The sequence below is a fragment of the Bombina bombina genome, chromosome 10 (assembly GCF_027579735.1).
Source record: "Bombina bombina isolate aBomBom1 chromosome 10, aBomBom1.pri, whole genome shotgun sequence".
Taxonomy (NCBI): Eukaryota; Metazoa; Chordata; class Amphibia; order Anura; family Bombinatoridae; genus Bombina; species Bombina bombina.
In genome coordinates, this window is record NC_069508.1 from 85,648,336 (window position 1) to 85,665,681 (window position 17,346).

Below are 17,346 nucleotides of genomic sequence, written 5' to 3' on the forward strand. Positions count from 1 at the left end.
AAATGTGTACATGTAAAAAACAATAGATATGTATGCTTCATCTGAACATATCCTTATAATACATACAATAATGCTAATTAACATATATAAATATGTAAAAAAAAAAACAGCACTTGCACTGAACAAATAAAAATTGGACATCAACAGAATCACTATTAGAAAACGCCACTACTTATTGTATATGTTTAAAATGGCATAGTATAATTGAAGCTCATAATAGAAATAATTCAGACTGACTAATAAGCGTTTGTAGCAGCAATGTCATGTCATATATAGTGCTAATTAATTTGAGCAGTTGAAGTGAACAGGGAAACTGAATGGAAAGAGAGAAGTATCATTGAAAATAAAATAAACTTTTTTATATATCTGAGTGTAAAAGGGGATCAAGTGGAGCTATAAAAAGATCTATTGGTAGTTTTTGTACTTACTGTGTATGAACATAAGTAACGGTAATCTAACGCTGTTAGAAGGAAGAAGCCCAGAAGTGTGTGAAATACGTATTGTGCGATGATAGGAGGTACCATGATAAATGTCACTACTCAACCCATCCCCTAAGTGACGTGGTGCTTGTGAACTGAATGGAACAAGCTAGGATAGGAGGGAGGAACTCAGGGTCCAATATGCGTGCAGTAATAGGAAGGACTAAATGAGCATCATTATACAAACACTCCCCTCAGTGACGTAATTAGTCACGGGGTAGTAAGCCCCTGAAGCTAACAATATAATATAGCTGGGTGACTTGATATAAGGAGGAATACTATATCCAATGGTAGCTATAGGAAAGGGACTGAGGGAACCGATAATATACATTGTAGCATCCAGTTGATATGTGTAACATAGTAACATAGTAGATAAGGTTGAAAAAAGACTGAAGTCCATCAAGTTCAACCTATACAAATCTAAAATACTTACAAAAAGCTCCAGTTAAGCTTAAATAACCCCACTAAAAGGTGACTCATTTAATACTAGCAATCATATCCATGAATTTTGTTTATATACAGAAATGTATCCAGACTATTTTTAAATGTATCTAGGGTATTGGCATTCACTACCTCCTTTGGTAATGAGTTCCACAATTTTATTGCTCTTACAGTAAAAAAACGTTTCTGTTGCAGGAGATTAAATAATCTTTCCTCCAACCTTAAAGTGTGACATCTTGTCAGAAACAATTTTCTTGGAATAAACAGAGCTTCTGCCATCTCTGAATATGGGCCTTGAATATATTTATATAAAGTAATCATGTCACCTCTAAAGCGCCTTTTTTCTAAAGAAAACAGACCCAGTTTGGCTAGCCTCTCCTCATAGGCTAATTTCTCCAATCCCCTTATTAGCTTTGTGGCTCTTCTCTGAACTTTTTCTAGTTCTGCAATATCTTTTTTTGCGATCGGTCCCCAGAACTGCACTCCATACTCAAGGTGAGGTCTTACCAGGGCTTTATATAGTGACAGAAATATGCTTTCCTCCCTTGAATCAATGCCTCTTTTAATACATGCTAGTATCTTATTAGCATTTGAAGCCGATGCCCTGCATAATGTGCACCCATCTTTAGCTTGTTATCTATTACTACTCCCAAATCCCTTTCCTCCTCTGTTAAGTCTTCTCCCATTTAAAAAATACGTTGCCTGCTTATTTTTACTTCCAAAATGTAGAACCTTGCATTTTTCCGTATTAAATCTCATTTTCCATTTACTTGCCCATACTTCTAATGTTTGCAGATCCCTTTGTAATGAAAGTTCATCCTGCTCTGACCTAATGACCTTACTTAACTTAGTATCATCTGCAAAAATAGAGATGTCGCTATTTAATCCTTGCTCCAAGTCATTTATAAAAATATTAAAAAGAACGGGGCCCAGTACTGATCCCTGGGGGACTCCACTGATTACCTTTGTCCAATCTGAGTATGATCCTTTTACTACTACTCGTTGCTCCCTATCTTTTATCCAGTTATTTATCCATGAGCTAACATTTTCAGCTATTCCCAGTCCCTTACTTTTGTGCATTAATCTCGTATGTGGCACTGTATCAAATGCCTTTGCAAAATCTAAGTATATCACATCAACTGATTCCCCTTTATCTATATTTTTACTTACTTCCTCGTAGAAACTACTTAGATTAGTTTGACATGATCTATTTCTCCTAAAACCATGCTGATTAGAACTCATAATCTTGTTTACACATCAATATAATCCTTTATAATCCCTTCAAATATCTTCCCCACTATTGATGTCAGACTAACTGGTCTATAGCTTCCTGGATCATCCCTGCTTCCATTTTTGAAGAGTGGCACCACATCAGCTTTACGCCAGTCCTGGGGTACCATGCCTGAGGTTAATGAGTCTTGAAAAATTAAGAGTAGAGGTTTGTCTATAACAGTGCTAAATTCCCTTAACACCCTTGGGTGTATTACATCTGGGCCATCTGGGTGTGTTTGTTTATTTGTTTCTATGTTTTTTCCTTTCTAAAAAGAATAATAAATATCATACTAGTGACTGTATAGGTAAAATCTGATTAACAGCAAATGAGCTTGAAAAATACAGTGTGCTTGCTGTGTAATAAAAAATAAAAAATAAGAGGGGATCTAAATGTGAATAATGTAAACTAATAGATATATTATGAAAAGCAAAAAGCTTATAAAGGGTGGTGAATGTGATATATGATAAAGAATATAGGGAGTGGGGTACAGTGTATTTGGGGATCAAGGGGCTTAAGTGGCACATATAAACATATATGTGTGTGTAATATGATATCTTCTTCATAAGTGAATGGTGCCCTATTATTATAGGGCAACATTCATGATAGAGTGCAATGAGTGTGAAAGCAAATGAACTAAGTGTATGAGTGAGAGTAGGAAATTACTTGGTGTGTGACTAAGGTGTGCAGCTAAAAATAATATTAAAGTGTAATGATAGCGAACAGAATAATGAACTAATTGATAGTGTGATATATCAAGTGTGATGCTAATAGTGATAGTAATTGACTACTGGCAAGAGTGTGGTGTTTATGATATGTGTTTGATATTCTAATATATTTATATACCTATGTGTCTAACTCTAAACGAGTGACAGTAAAAAAAAAAGTGATAATAATACTCTATTACATAATACAGCCATATATATACCCATGGTAAGGGCTACTATAAATTAATGATATGGGGGGAAATGAATAAGTTGATACTAATTGATAAATGGATATATGAGGCCGGTAAAGGAAAGGCTAATACATCATATAAGGGAAAAAATATAAAAGAAAAAAAGGGAAAGAACTATGGGTGTGTCATAAATCTAATGCTGCTAGATCCACATATTCATTGAGACCCTCTGGGATCAAAGAATGTAATTTGTGGATCCAGTATGTTTCTCTATATCTAAGTAGTAATATGGGGTTGTGGGTATTTCTAGATATTTATTAAATTGAAATAATAGAGAGTGTTTTAGAGCTACCTTTATGGATATGGGTACAGTGTCTGGATACACTGTGTTTTAAAAAAAAAAATTTAACATTAAGAATATGTTCACTTTAACGTCTCTTGATTTTACGGCTTGTGCACCCTATGTACTGTATCCCACAAACACACTGTACTAAATAAATCACAAAAGTGGATTCACATGTGAGGCATTTTATAACAGTGAATTGTTCTCCTGTGGTGTTCGACTGAAAAGTCTTTATACCATTTTTTCACACATTTGCACATACTACATCTCGATTTATGAAATTTAAATACACCACATTGTGGTTTAAAGTAGTCCAAAAAAGTATTTTTCTTTTTGGCCCCCATAGTTTTATTGATACATATTTTCTCTCTAACTATTTTGCCCAGTGCCAATTTACTTTTAATCGTGGGCGCTCTTCTGAAATTTGATCTTTCAAAAAAGGGTCATCTAAACCAGTGTTTAGAGATTATTTTCTTAATCTCATGATGATTGCTACTAAAACCAGTGACAAACAAAGTAGAAGAGGACTTCCCAGATGGATCTCTGCCCACAGTGTCCCCCTTAGTGTTCCTATGTATAGGTTTAGAGAAATAATTATTACTATCTTCATTTAGGGCTCTTAAATAACCTTGCTATATGAGGTCCAACGGATATCCCTTTTCAAGAAATGTGTTTTTCAGAAGGATTGATTGCATTTTATAGCTTTCTTCAGTACTACAATTCCTTCTTATGGGTCTAAATTGTCCATAATGGACATTTTTCTTCCAACTTAAATAATGGTTGCTGTTGAAATCTAAAAAGTTGTTACAATCAACCCTTTTGAAAAAAGTTTCAGAGATTATACGTCTCGAAGGTGAAAAAGAGCGTTAAATCCAAAAAAATCTATCTTCATAGATTGAATATTGCTAGTAATTTCTAAACCATAGTCATATATATTGAGAGCATCTGCAAATATGGAAGTTTCAGAAAAAGTACCCTTAAATAAAATGATCAGGTCGTCAATATAACAGCCATAGAACACCAGATTTGCCCTCATAGGGGAGTTGTAAATACAAGCGTCCTCAAAATTCCCCATATAGAGGTTCACAAAACTGGGGGCAAATCTGGTGCCCATGGCCGTTCCCTTAGTAGTGATAAACCAGAGCTCATCAGGGGTTTTAATCATTTAATTTTTTTTTAATTTTATCAATAAATCAGAAGAATCTCTAATAAATGAAGGCAAGGCTATTACATGTTTCTGTAGAAAAGAGTCAAAATAGGCTGAATGGTGGTCAGTTAAACTACCAATGCCAGCTTTTATCGGATGTCCAGGGGGATTTTTTTGATAAAAGTAATCTCTTTCTTTTTTAGTCAAAATACCTTCTTCTAAGCTTTCTTGTAATTAGAAAATAGTTTTTTGGAGAAAATAATAGTGGGGTCATATGGTAATATCCGATAGTAGCTAGCATCATTAAGTTCGTCTTCTGCTAAATAATCTGCAACATTCTGTAGAACAATTCCACCCCCCTTTGTCCGTGTGGCATATCACTAAATTCTTATTGTTCATCAGGGTCTTAAGAGCATGTTGTTCACCTGAGCTCAAGCTGTGTCTATATTTGAGTTTTATAGGGAGTTTTTCAAGATCCTTAAAAATTATCGATTGGAAGATGTTGATATGTGAATTTTTCAATCTTGGTGGATTAAAATTGTACTTAGGTTTGAAATCGGTATGTTGATAGTTTTCAATCAATTGATCCAATAAGGTATCAGGTTCATAAATCACACAACCAACTTTCAAACGTTCATCCATTGTATCCAAAATTATGGAAGCATTGCCAGTGTTTTTTGTACGTTTCTCTGCAAAATACTTTTGTAGTGACAACTTTCGAGTGAAATTGTTTGTATTAATGATTTTTATTATTATGGTATCTATTCACAGTGGAATACGTCCTTGGTGTTGGCTCCTACATTTTCTGATGGTGATATTGGGATTGATCAGTATCATGTGTGTGAGCATTCCTATTCAGATATGTATGATAATTACGATAGGGATGTAGATGTTTGTAAATGTTGGTATTTCTATTATTGTAAGTGTTATATTTTGAGTGACTATTCGATAGACCTGAGAATACCTCATTTTGAGGTTAGTTCTGCTGAAAGGTTTTCTTATTATTACGATTAAAAGTATAAACTACACCTTTCGAATAAACCTCTTCATCTCTAACAAATTTCTTATTCTTCCTTTGAATTATCTCATTTTGTTAGTCATCAGCTCTATCGTATACTGTTTGCCTTTGTGGTTCAAAATCATTGTGATTAATGCATTTCTAGAAATCTTTTTGAGTTTTATCAATCTCTACCCCTATCTCATTATACAATTTTTGGTGGTGTTTGATCAAAATGTCTAAAAAAGTGTTGGAGCAAACATTAACTGCATCTTCCCACTCCTTTAATACCTCTGTATTATTCTTAAAAAAGCAATTCTTGAAAACTCTAAGACCTCTTGGGATTTGTTTTTTTTATTTATATTTTTTAAGGGTCTCTGCATGCCACCAGTGTCTATGTTCTACTTTCAACAGATTTTATAATTTATTAAAAAAGAGTGGATATAGATGGATCAGTAGGACTCTCACTATTATTGGACTCAACCGATTCAGAGTAAAACACTCTCTATTATTCCAATTGAACCAATATATAGAAATACCCACAACCCCATATTACTACTTAGATGTAGAAACATACTGGATCCACAAATTACATTCTTTGATCCCAGAGGGTCTCAATGAATGTGTGGATCTAGCAGCATTTCATTTATGACACTCCCATAATCCTTTCCTTTTTTTTCTTTTATATTTTTATTTTTTCCCTTATATGATGTATGAGCCCTTCCTTTACTGGCCTCATATATCCATTTATAAATTAGTATCAATGTATTCATTTCCCCCATATCATTCATTTATAATAGCCCTTACCATGAGTATATATACATATATGACTGTATTATGTAATAGAGTATTATTATCACTTTTTTTTTTTTACTGTCACTCGTTTAGAGTTAGACACATAGGTATCCATTTATATTAGAATATCACACACCGCACATATCATAAACACCACACTCCTCTTGCCAGTAGTCAATTACTATCACTATTTAGCCTCACACCTGATACATCACACTATCAATTAGTTCCTTATTCTGTTCGCTATCATTGCACTTTGAAATTATTTTTAGCTGCACACTTTAGTTACACACCAAGTAATTTCCTACTCTTACTCATACACTTAGTTCATTTGCTTTCACACTCATCGCACTCTATCATGCATTATTATAGGGCACCATTCACTTATGAAGAAGATATCATATTACACACACATAAATGTTTATATGTGCCACTTAAGCCCCTTGATCCCCAAATACACTGTACCCCACTCCCTATATTCTTTATCATATATCACATTCACCTCCCTTTATAAGCTTTTTTGCTTTTCATAATATATCTATTAGTTTACATTATTCACATTTAGATCCTTGACCCTCACCCCTCTTATTATTATTATTTTTTTTAAAACAGAAGTTTTTTATTTTCTAAAGTATAGTTTACAGGTAATGTGAAACAGTAAATTACATGTTAAAAGCATGCATACACATGTATTCAGGCAAGGCAATAAAAAGTGAAATACAACAAATGGGGCTAGCTAGATTTGATGCTGTTGTAGTAAATGGACCAAGTAGATATGGTGACAGTAATAAGTTATTTGAGTCCTTATAAGTGGATAAAAGTCAGCAATTGAATATTGTAATAGTCTTTCATGCTTAGCCCAGGTTTATTGCCTCTTTAAATGCTCTATACAACTATAGCACTGCTATCACAACCTTTTGTTCTGTTCATTAAGGTTGTCTAAGTTAAAGAAAAGGGGGATAAAGGGAAAGTAAAAAACTAACTTGGAAGAAAAAAAAAAAGGATAAAAGAAAAAAGAAGTTTCACAGATAGAGCTGCTCAAGATAGGGGTTGAGACGAGCCAGCAAGGTCAGGAGTGTTAGATTCTAGCAATAAGGTCTATTGCCTGCAATCATGTTCTATGTAGCTGAGGTATTGGGTGGGATGGCCTGTGGGTGATCATTTGTGTTTGGGGATCTGGATGGAGAATAAAATGATTCCCAATAAAATGTAATGCCATTGAAGAATGTTACGGCTAGATTACGAGTTTTGTCGGTAAAAACTTGCGTTGCTAACAAGCAAACCTATAAAATAAACCCTAATATAGCTACAATATAACTAATAGTTACATTGTAGCTATTTTAGGATTTATATTTATTTTACAGGCAACTTTGTATTTATTTTAACTAGGTACAATAGCTATTAAATAGTTAATAACTATTTAATAGCTACCTAGTTAACATAGTTACAAAATTACCTGTAAAATAAATCCTAACCTAAGTTACAAATACACCTAACACTACACTATCAATAAATTAATTAAATAAATTAACTAAAATTATCTAAACTCAAATACAATAAAATAAAATAAACTATAGTACAAAAAAAACAAAACACTAAATTACAAACAAAAAAAAATTACAAGAATTTTAATCTAATTACACCTAATCTAAGCCCCCTAATAAAATAAAAAAGCCCCCCAAAATAATAAAATTCCCTACCCTATACTAAATTACAAAAGTAATCAGCTCTTTTATCAGCCCTTAAAAGGGCTTTTTGCGGGGCATTGCCCCAAAGTAATCAGCTCTTTTGCCTGTAAAAAAAAATACAAGACCCCCCCAACATTAAAACCCACCACCCACACACCCCTACTCTAAACCCCACTCGATCCCCCCTTAAATAAACCTAACACTACCCCCCTGAAGATCACCCTACCATGAGCCGTGTTCACCCAGCCGGGCACCGATGGGCCAGAAGAGGGCATCCGGACCGGCAGAAGTCTTCATCCTATCCGGGAAGAAGAGGACATCCGGACCGGCAGACATCTTCATCCAGACGGCATCTTCTAGCTTCATCCTTCCGGAACGTAGCCATCTTCTGTCCAGCCGACGCGGAGCCATCCTCTTCTTCCAATGTCCTAAGGCAGAATGAAGGTTCCTTTAAATGACGTCATCCAAGATGGCGTCCCTCGAATTCCGATTGGCTGATAGGATTCTATAAGTCAATCAGAATTAAGGTAGGAAAAATCCGATTGGTTGATTTAATCAGCCAATCAGATTGAAGTTCAAGCCGATTGGCTGATTGGATGAGCCAATAGAATACAAGGTCAATTCTATTGGCTGATCCAATCAGCCAATCAGATTGAACTTCAATCTGATTGGCTGAGTAAATCAACCAATCAGATTTTTCCTAACTTAATTCCGATTGGCTGATAGAATCCTATCAGCCAATCGGAATTCAAGGGACGTCATCTTGGATGACGTCATTTATAGGAACCTTTATTCTGCCTTAGGACATCGGAAGAAGAGGATGGCTCCGCGTCGGCTGGATAGAAGATGGCTCCGGAAGGATGAAGATAGAGGATGCCGCCTGGATGAAGATGTCTGCCAGTCCGGATGTCCTCTTCTGCCCGGATAGGATGAAGACTTCTGCCGGTCCAGATGTCCTCTTCTGGCTCATCGGTGCCCGGCTGGGTGAACTTGGCTCAAGGTAGGGTGATCTTCAATGGGGTAGTGTTAGGTTTATTTAAAGGGACACTCAAGTCAAAATTAAACTTAATGATTCAGATACAGCATGCAATTTTAAACAACTTTCCAATTCACTTCCATTAACAAAATGTGCACAGTGTTCTAATATTTACACTTTTTGAGTCACCAACTCCTACTGAGCATGTGCAAGAATCCACAGCATATACATATATGCATTTGTGATTGGCTGATGGCTGTCACATGATACAGGGGGAGTGGAAATAGACATAACTTTGCAATTTATTTAACAAAAATCTACTACTCATTTGAAGTTCAGACTAAGTGCTATTGCATTGTCTTCTTATCATGCATTTGTTGATTATGCAAATCTACAGTGTTGACTGGTCCTTTAAGGGGGGATCAGGTGGGTTTTAGAGTAGGGGTGTGTGGGTGTTGGGTTGTAATGTTGGGGGGGTCTTGCATTTTTTTTTACAGTTAAAAGAGCTGATTACTTTGGGGCAATGCCCCGCCAAAAGCCCTTTTAAGGGCTGGTAAAAGAGCTGATTACTTTTGTAATTTAGTATAGGGTAGGGAATTTTATTATTTTGGGGGGCTTTTTTATTTTATTAGGGGGCTTAGATTAGGTGTAATTAGTTTAAAATTCTCGTAATATTTTTTTATTTTTTGTAATTTAGTGTTTGTTTTTTTGTACTATAGTTTATTTAATTGTGTTTTAGTTTAGATAATTGTAGTTAATTTATTTAATTAATTTATTGATAGTGTAGTGTTAGGTGTATTTGTAACTTAGGTTAGGATTTATTTTACAGGTAATTTTGTAATTATTTTAACTAGGTAGCTATTAAATAGTTATTAACTATTTAATAGCTATTGTACCTAGTTAAAATAAATACAAAGTTGCCTGTAAAATAAAAATAAACCCTAAGCTAGCTACAATGTAACTATTAGTTATATTGTAGCTATATTAGGGTTTATTTTATAGGTAAGTATTTATTTTTAAATAGGATTAATTTATTTAATTCTAGAAATTTTATTTCATTTTATTTAAATTATATTTAAGTTAGGGGGGTGTTAGGGTTAGACTTAGGTTTAGGGGTTAATAACTTTTATTATAGTAGCGGCGACATTGGGGGTGGGAGATTAGGGGTTAAAAATTGTAGGTAGGTGGCGGCGACGTTGGGGGGGAAGATTAGGGGTTAATAAAATGTATTATAGTGTTTGCGAGGCAGGATTATGGCGGTTTAGGGGTTAATACATTTATTATAGTGGCGGCGATGTCCGGTCAGCAGATTAGGGGTTAATAATTGTAGGTAGGTGGCGGTGACGTTGGGGGGGCGGATTAGGGGTTAATAAATATAGGTGTCGGCGATGTCCGGTTGGCAGATTAGGGGTTAAATATTTTTTTTTTTTTTAAATTTAAATATATTTTTATTGAGGTTGTGAAAAAATGTTACATAGAATATTCATCCAATAACAATGCTAACATAGTATTGAGACATACATCATTAGCACAAAAACATGGCAAGGAAGAAGAGAGATAACAGCTCCAGACATAAATTCTGCGTGTCCCTGAAATAATATAAGTACAGTAACTATAGAACATATGGCTGAGTCAAGTATTCATACTGCCAGTATGTAGATGAAGAAATTTACAACATGTAACAAGTGAGTGAAAGTGATATTGCAGAACATGCATAACTAGTATGTCAATAAAAGATAATGAAACCTCAGTTTTATATTATATACATAGGAAGTATGGTCTCCACAATGCCAGAAATAACATTCATAAAGTTAACTATTCTAGTGAAATTGGGGCAAGTGTGGATTAGTTTTTGTTTGGTCGCTCTTGGGCCAAATTAGTCAAAGAGGGGGGGGGGGGAGTTCAGCGGGCGAGAGCCGCTCTAAGTGGAGTAAGGGAGGGGGGGCGGAGCCATTTAGGAAGCAAGAATAGTAATGTGGAGGGACTAAATGATGGTCATACTATATAGCTATAGAGGTAGATTCCAGAAGAAACAACTTACTATTTAGATGACAAATAGGGAGGTATATAGCTAGATCAAGGTATCACAATTAACAAAATAGGACTTATCCATTACGTATGAGATACCTAGAGAGGCCTAAATATAGCGGTGTTTTAGCATTAGCTAGATATTTTGATTAATGCCCCATATAATATAATAAACTTAGCTGCAAAGCCAAGAGATGTTTTGAATATATCTAGTACAATATACTGCTATCATGGATGTCCACCATTCTTCTAGGTTCATACTAAAGCCCAAATCCCAATATATATGGAAGGAATGTCTATCTAATCCTATGGAGACTAAGAGGGTCAAAGTTTTATGTAAATCATAGGTTAATGTTTAGTTCCATACAGGTCTCCCATATCCGATTGCCTTTGTACATATAATTGATCCTACTGTTAACACAAATCTGCACCAGAAGACAGGGCAGTACATAAGTATACATCCCCCCGAAGCCAATGTGTGGACATTAGTGAGTGCGTGTATGCACATATACATACATACACATCCATACAAACATAGGCACACACACACATGTACACATACACATACATATATATATGGCTGTATCATATATAAGGTTATGTAAGTTCAGTTCCTGGAGAAAGAGTAGCGAGGTTAGTATGAGTGGATTAAATCAATTTACGTAAAAATTTACCCTTCAATGAGCCTAATAGTTTGGAGTAAATAGTATGGCAAATTCTGGGACTAGTTACCTAAATGCACGAGAAAGGTAACCGTGCAGTGTATAGCTCAGTAGCATAGTAGTAATTTCACAAACATATAGTAAAATAGACCCTATCAGACACTTTATATGGAGATCTCACAGAGTATATAACTGAACACTAAGCAACATTTAAATATTTGGTGAGCATCAAAAACTCCAAACTCCTCAATGTCCATGAAAATTACAACTGTAACATTAACCTACGCCAGTCTTTGGAGATTGAGACTTTGGAGCTGTAGGGTCCTTGAAGTAGCTAGTAATGCTTTCCAGGCTGTCTGTGTAGGTAGCATCAGCTCTGAATACGACTGACCAAGGGGATAAACTCACAGGGATTTACACTGGTGTTAAAGTCCTGTATCAATTTGGGTGGAAAAGTCAGCTCTCTTGTGGGTGACATAAATAACTCAGGAATATTATAATTTCCAGGATACATATAGTTAACAGTTTATAAAGGTGGAAATCTGGCACAGAGAGTTGCCTCTTCATGGACTCTCTAGGATCTTTTCACCTTTCTATTTTGTATCAAGGTTAGTAGGCAGTATAGTGACATTAACCAATATGCAAACTCTAGCCTCCTCTAGTGTGTGTAGGTGTAGGGTAAATAACTCTGTTTCCATATATAGAGCTAACTTTACGGAGGTAATAAGAGATATAGTAAACAAAATATTTGTATACAAACTTTTTATCTTGTCTCAAGTCACTAGAATTGTAACTGCTCTGTCTCCCATGCAACCCTTGGCATGTCTTAAATAAGGTGTTTCAGGTCTATGTATTGTGAATTTGTAATTAACCCAGCTTAGATAATATTTATATATCTATAGACAAATATGTCAAGAGAGGGTATGACAGCATCAGCAGATTGATAGTTGTCTCACTATCTGAAGTAAATATTAATATTATGGGCAAAAACTATGCGCTAGATTTAGAGTTCTGCGGCCAAAGGGGTGCGTTAGCTACGCGTGCTTTTTTTCTCCCGCACCTTTTAAATACCGCTGGTATTTAGAGTTCACAGAAGGGCTGCGTTAGGCTCCAAAAAGGAAGCGTATAGTATATTTACCGCCACTGCCACTCTCAATACCAGCGGTGCTTCCGGACGCGGCCAGCTTCAAAAACGTGCTCGTGCACGATTCCCCCATAGGAAACAATGGGGCCATTTGAGCTGAAAAAATCCTAACACCTGCAAAAAAGCAGCGTTCATCTCCTAACGCAGCCCCATTGTTTCCTATGGGATACACTTCCTAAGTCTGCACCTAACACCCTAACATGAACCCCGAGTCTAAACACCCCTAACCTTACACTTATTAGCCCCTAATCTGCCACCCCCGCTATCGCTGACCCTGCATATTTTTTTAACCCCTAATCTGCCGCTCCATACACCGCCACAACCTACGTTATCCCTATGTACTAACACTGCTGACCCCTATATTATATTTATTAACCCCTAATCTGCCGCCCCCAATGTCGCCGCCACCTACCTACAATTATTAACCCCTAATCTGCCGACCGGACCTCGCCGCTACTATAATAAATGTATTAACCCCTAATCCGCCTCACTAACCCTATAATAAATAGTTTTAACCCCTAATCTGCCCTCCCTAACATCACCGACACCTAACTTCAAGCATTAACCCCTAATCTGCCGACCGGACCTCACCTCTACTCTAATAAATTTATTAACCCCTAAAGCTAAGTCTAACCCTAACACTAACACCCCCCCTAAGTTAAATAATTAATAATTATTATCTAACGAAATAAATTAACTCTTATTAAATAAATTAATCCTATTTAAAGCTAAATACTTACCTGTAAAATAAACCCTTATATAGCTACAATATAAATTATAATTATATTGTAGCTATTTTAGGATTTATATTTATTTTACAGGCAACTTTGTATTTATTTTAACCAGGTGCAATAGCTATTAAATAGTTATTAACTATTTAATAGCTACCTAGTTAAAATAATTACAAAATTACCTGTAAAATAAATCCTAACCTAAGTTACAATTAAACCTAACACTACACTATCAATAAATTAATTAAATAAACTACCTACAATTATCTACAATTAAACCTAACACTACACTATCAATAAATAAATTAAATACAAATAAATACACTAACTAAAGTACAAAAAATAAAAAAAGAACTAAGTTACAAAAAATAAAAAAATATTTACAAACATTATAAAAATATTACAACAATTTTAAGCTAATTACACCTACTCTAAGCCCCCTAATTGTAATTATTTTAACTAGGTAGCTATTAAATAGTTAATAACTATTTAATAGCTATTGTACCTGGTTAAAATAAATACAAAGTTACCTGTAAAATAAATATAAATCCTAAAATAGCTACAATGTAATTATTATTTATATTGTAGCCATATTAGGGTTTATTTTAGAGGTAAGTATTTAGCTTTAAATAGGATTAATTTATTTAATAAGAGTTAATTTATTTCATTAGATTTAAATTATATTTAATTTAGGGGGGTGTTAGTGTTAGGGTTAGACTTAGCTTTAGGGGTTAATAAATTTATTATAGTAGCAGCGAGGTCCGGTCGGCAGATTAGGGGTTAATACTTGAAGTTAGGGGTTGGCGATGTTAGGGAGGGCAGATTAGGGGTTAATACTATTTATTATAGGGTTATTGAGGCGGGAGTGAGGCGGATTAGGGGTTAATAACTTTATTATAGTAGCGGTGAGGTCCGGTCGGCAGATTAGGGGTTAATAATTGTAGGTAGGTGGTGGCAACGTTGGGGGCGGAAGATTAGGGGTTAATAAATATTATGTAGAGGTCGGCGGTGTTAGGGGCAGCAGATTAGGGGTACATAGGGATAACGTAGCTTGCGGCGGTGTGCGGTCGGCAGATTAGGGGTTTAAATTTTTTATTAGAGTGGCGGCGATGTGGGGGGGCCTCGGTTTAGGGGTACATAGGTAGTTTATCAGTGTTAGTGTACTTTAGAGCACAGTAGTTAAGAGCTTTATGAACCGGCGTTAGCCCAGAAAGCTCTTAACTCCTGACTTTTCTCTGCGGCTGGAGTTTTGTCGTTAGATTTGTAACGCTCACTTCAGCCAAGACTCTAAATACCGGCGTTAGAAAGATCCCATTGAAAAGATAGGATACGCAATTGGCGTAAGGGGATCTGCGGTATGGAAAAGTCGCGGCTGGAAAGTGAGCGTTAGACCCTTTCCTGACTGACTCTAAATACCAGCGGTAGCCCAAAACCAGCATTAGGAGCCCCTAACGCTGGTTTTGACGGCTAACGCCAAACTCTAAATCTAGGGTTATGTTTGCCTGTCATATCTGATCTATCATTGTAAATTACCTCATAGAAGCTTATTATCCCACAGCATCTTATAAGGGAGAGTTGATGGGTGACCTGGTGTTAGTAGGTGCTGATAAAGGAGGAACTGCATATATACACATTGTGGGGGTCAGGAAATTTAAATATTGTAGTCAGAGGTACAATGAGTGAAAATTGGGTATATAGTGGGCTAACGAGGACATACTAACATGAGAGTGTTATATAGCAAGCAGACTTATTACTCATAAAAAAAGAGTAACAATGCAACGTCTAACTAATATGTCCCAGAGAGAGTTATTACATCCAAGTTAAAGAGAGATGGACAGTTATATTTATCTGCTTTCTAACATATTGGGGGAGGGTTAGGCTGATATTAAACAGATCCTGATAGTATGAGTTCTAAAACATAACCCTCCAAGTGAAACCGATGTCAGTTTTGGGGCTTTACAACAAAGTCTCCGGTTCCTCTCTACCCCACTCCAGACCTCAGGGTTGTATGGCGATCAAGGAAGCAACTTACCCTCCAATTTTGCAAATGGGCCAGATCGTGAGCAGAATCCATAAAGATCAAAGCAAATCTGGAGAATACATGCCACATGTGAAAAACAAAATCTGCCGTCGGATCAAGTTGCTTACATTGGTGAATGATCCGTATTTTACAGGAGGCTGTCTCACAACTCTTGCAGTGGTAGATTGTGCATCTTCTTGTCTTCTGCTACTCTGGGATCTGGTTGTGTTGTCACTTAATGGAAGGCCGGCCTCGCCGTACCCGAAGGCAGCTGTGTTCGGATCCTCACTCAAACTGACATCCAGGATAGTGGTGAAGGAACTGAGCGCTTCATCCCGGTTCTTATGTGTAGTTTTATCAGGGGTAGATCTTTGCACAGCTGTCATCTCGGTCATGTGTAGAGGGTATTTACTCTCTCTAGCTTCCTCTTGTTGCGCTGAGTCAACCACCATCTTGTTTGTAGTGTTGTTACCTCGAATGAATTGAGCACTTATAGCATGCGTAATTGGGGTATGTGGCAGTCGCAGAGCATTAACCGACTCTGTTAGGGATGTACTACTGCCGACAACGGTAATAGATTCTGTAATACCCGAAACCCGATCAGAACCTGTGGAGGGGACTCCGTGTGAGACTGCAATGTTTTAGGCTCTCAGGTTGGTGCCGTAGGATTGGGAGGGTTCAGTGCTATTCCTGTCAGCAGCCATTTTAGGTATTAAGCTGTCCTCCACTCCAGACCAATCTCTGATTGTACACTGTAGATCATGAAGACAGCGATCCATCCTCTCCTCAAATTTGGCTAGACATTCAAGGGCCTGTTCACAGAAATCTGCCATATTTAAATAAGTAGAAAAGGGATCTATATGAATTACAATATAGCTGTGAGACCGGCAGTCACCTCTGCCTCGTGGTCAAACCATACAGAATAGTCCTCAGCCGTTGTTGTAGTAGACCGCTAAGGCTTCGTTAGTCACTTCTCCTCTTTCCTTTTTGTAAAAAAAAAAGGGTTGCTTTCCTTCTTTATGAATGCAGGTCATGAAATGAGTTAGGAGGTATAAATTGTGTTCTCCATTAAGCTAAATGTTAATTATTTTTACAGGAGCTCATGAGATGTATGTCTTGTCTCCTCTGTAGCTGGCCCCGCAGCCAGGACTTAAATAATTTTATTATAGTGTTTGCGATGTGGGGGGGCCTTGGTTTAGGGGTTCATGGGTAGTTTATGGGTGTTAGTGTACTTTGTAGCACTGTTAACTTAACTACTGACTTTTTTATGCGGTAGGAGTCTTGGAGGTAGAGGCTGTACCGCTCACTTCTTCCAAGACTCGTAATACCAGCGTTAGGCAAATCCCATTAAAAGATAGGATACGCAATTGACGTAAGGGGATTTGCGGTAGACAAAAGTCATGGAAGAAAAGTGAGCGGTACACCTGTACCTGCCATACTTGTAATACCAGCGGGCATTAAAAAGCAGCGTTAGGACCCCTTAACGCTGCTTTTTAAGGCTAACGCAGAACTCGTAATCTAGGCGTTAGTTTTATCTCTTTTATAGAAGCCATACTCGTCAAGAGATATGAGCTCATCTGTTTTAATAAGCCACATATTTAGTGTTGGTATTAGTTGTGATTTCCAATGTAGGGCTATTAATAATTTTGCACTGTTGATACTCAACGTTGATACAACGTTGCTCTAATTTTGTAGGTAAATGGCAAGGTGTCATTTAGTAGAACAAT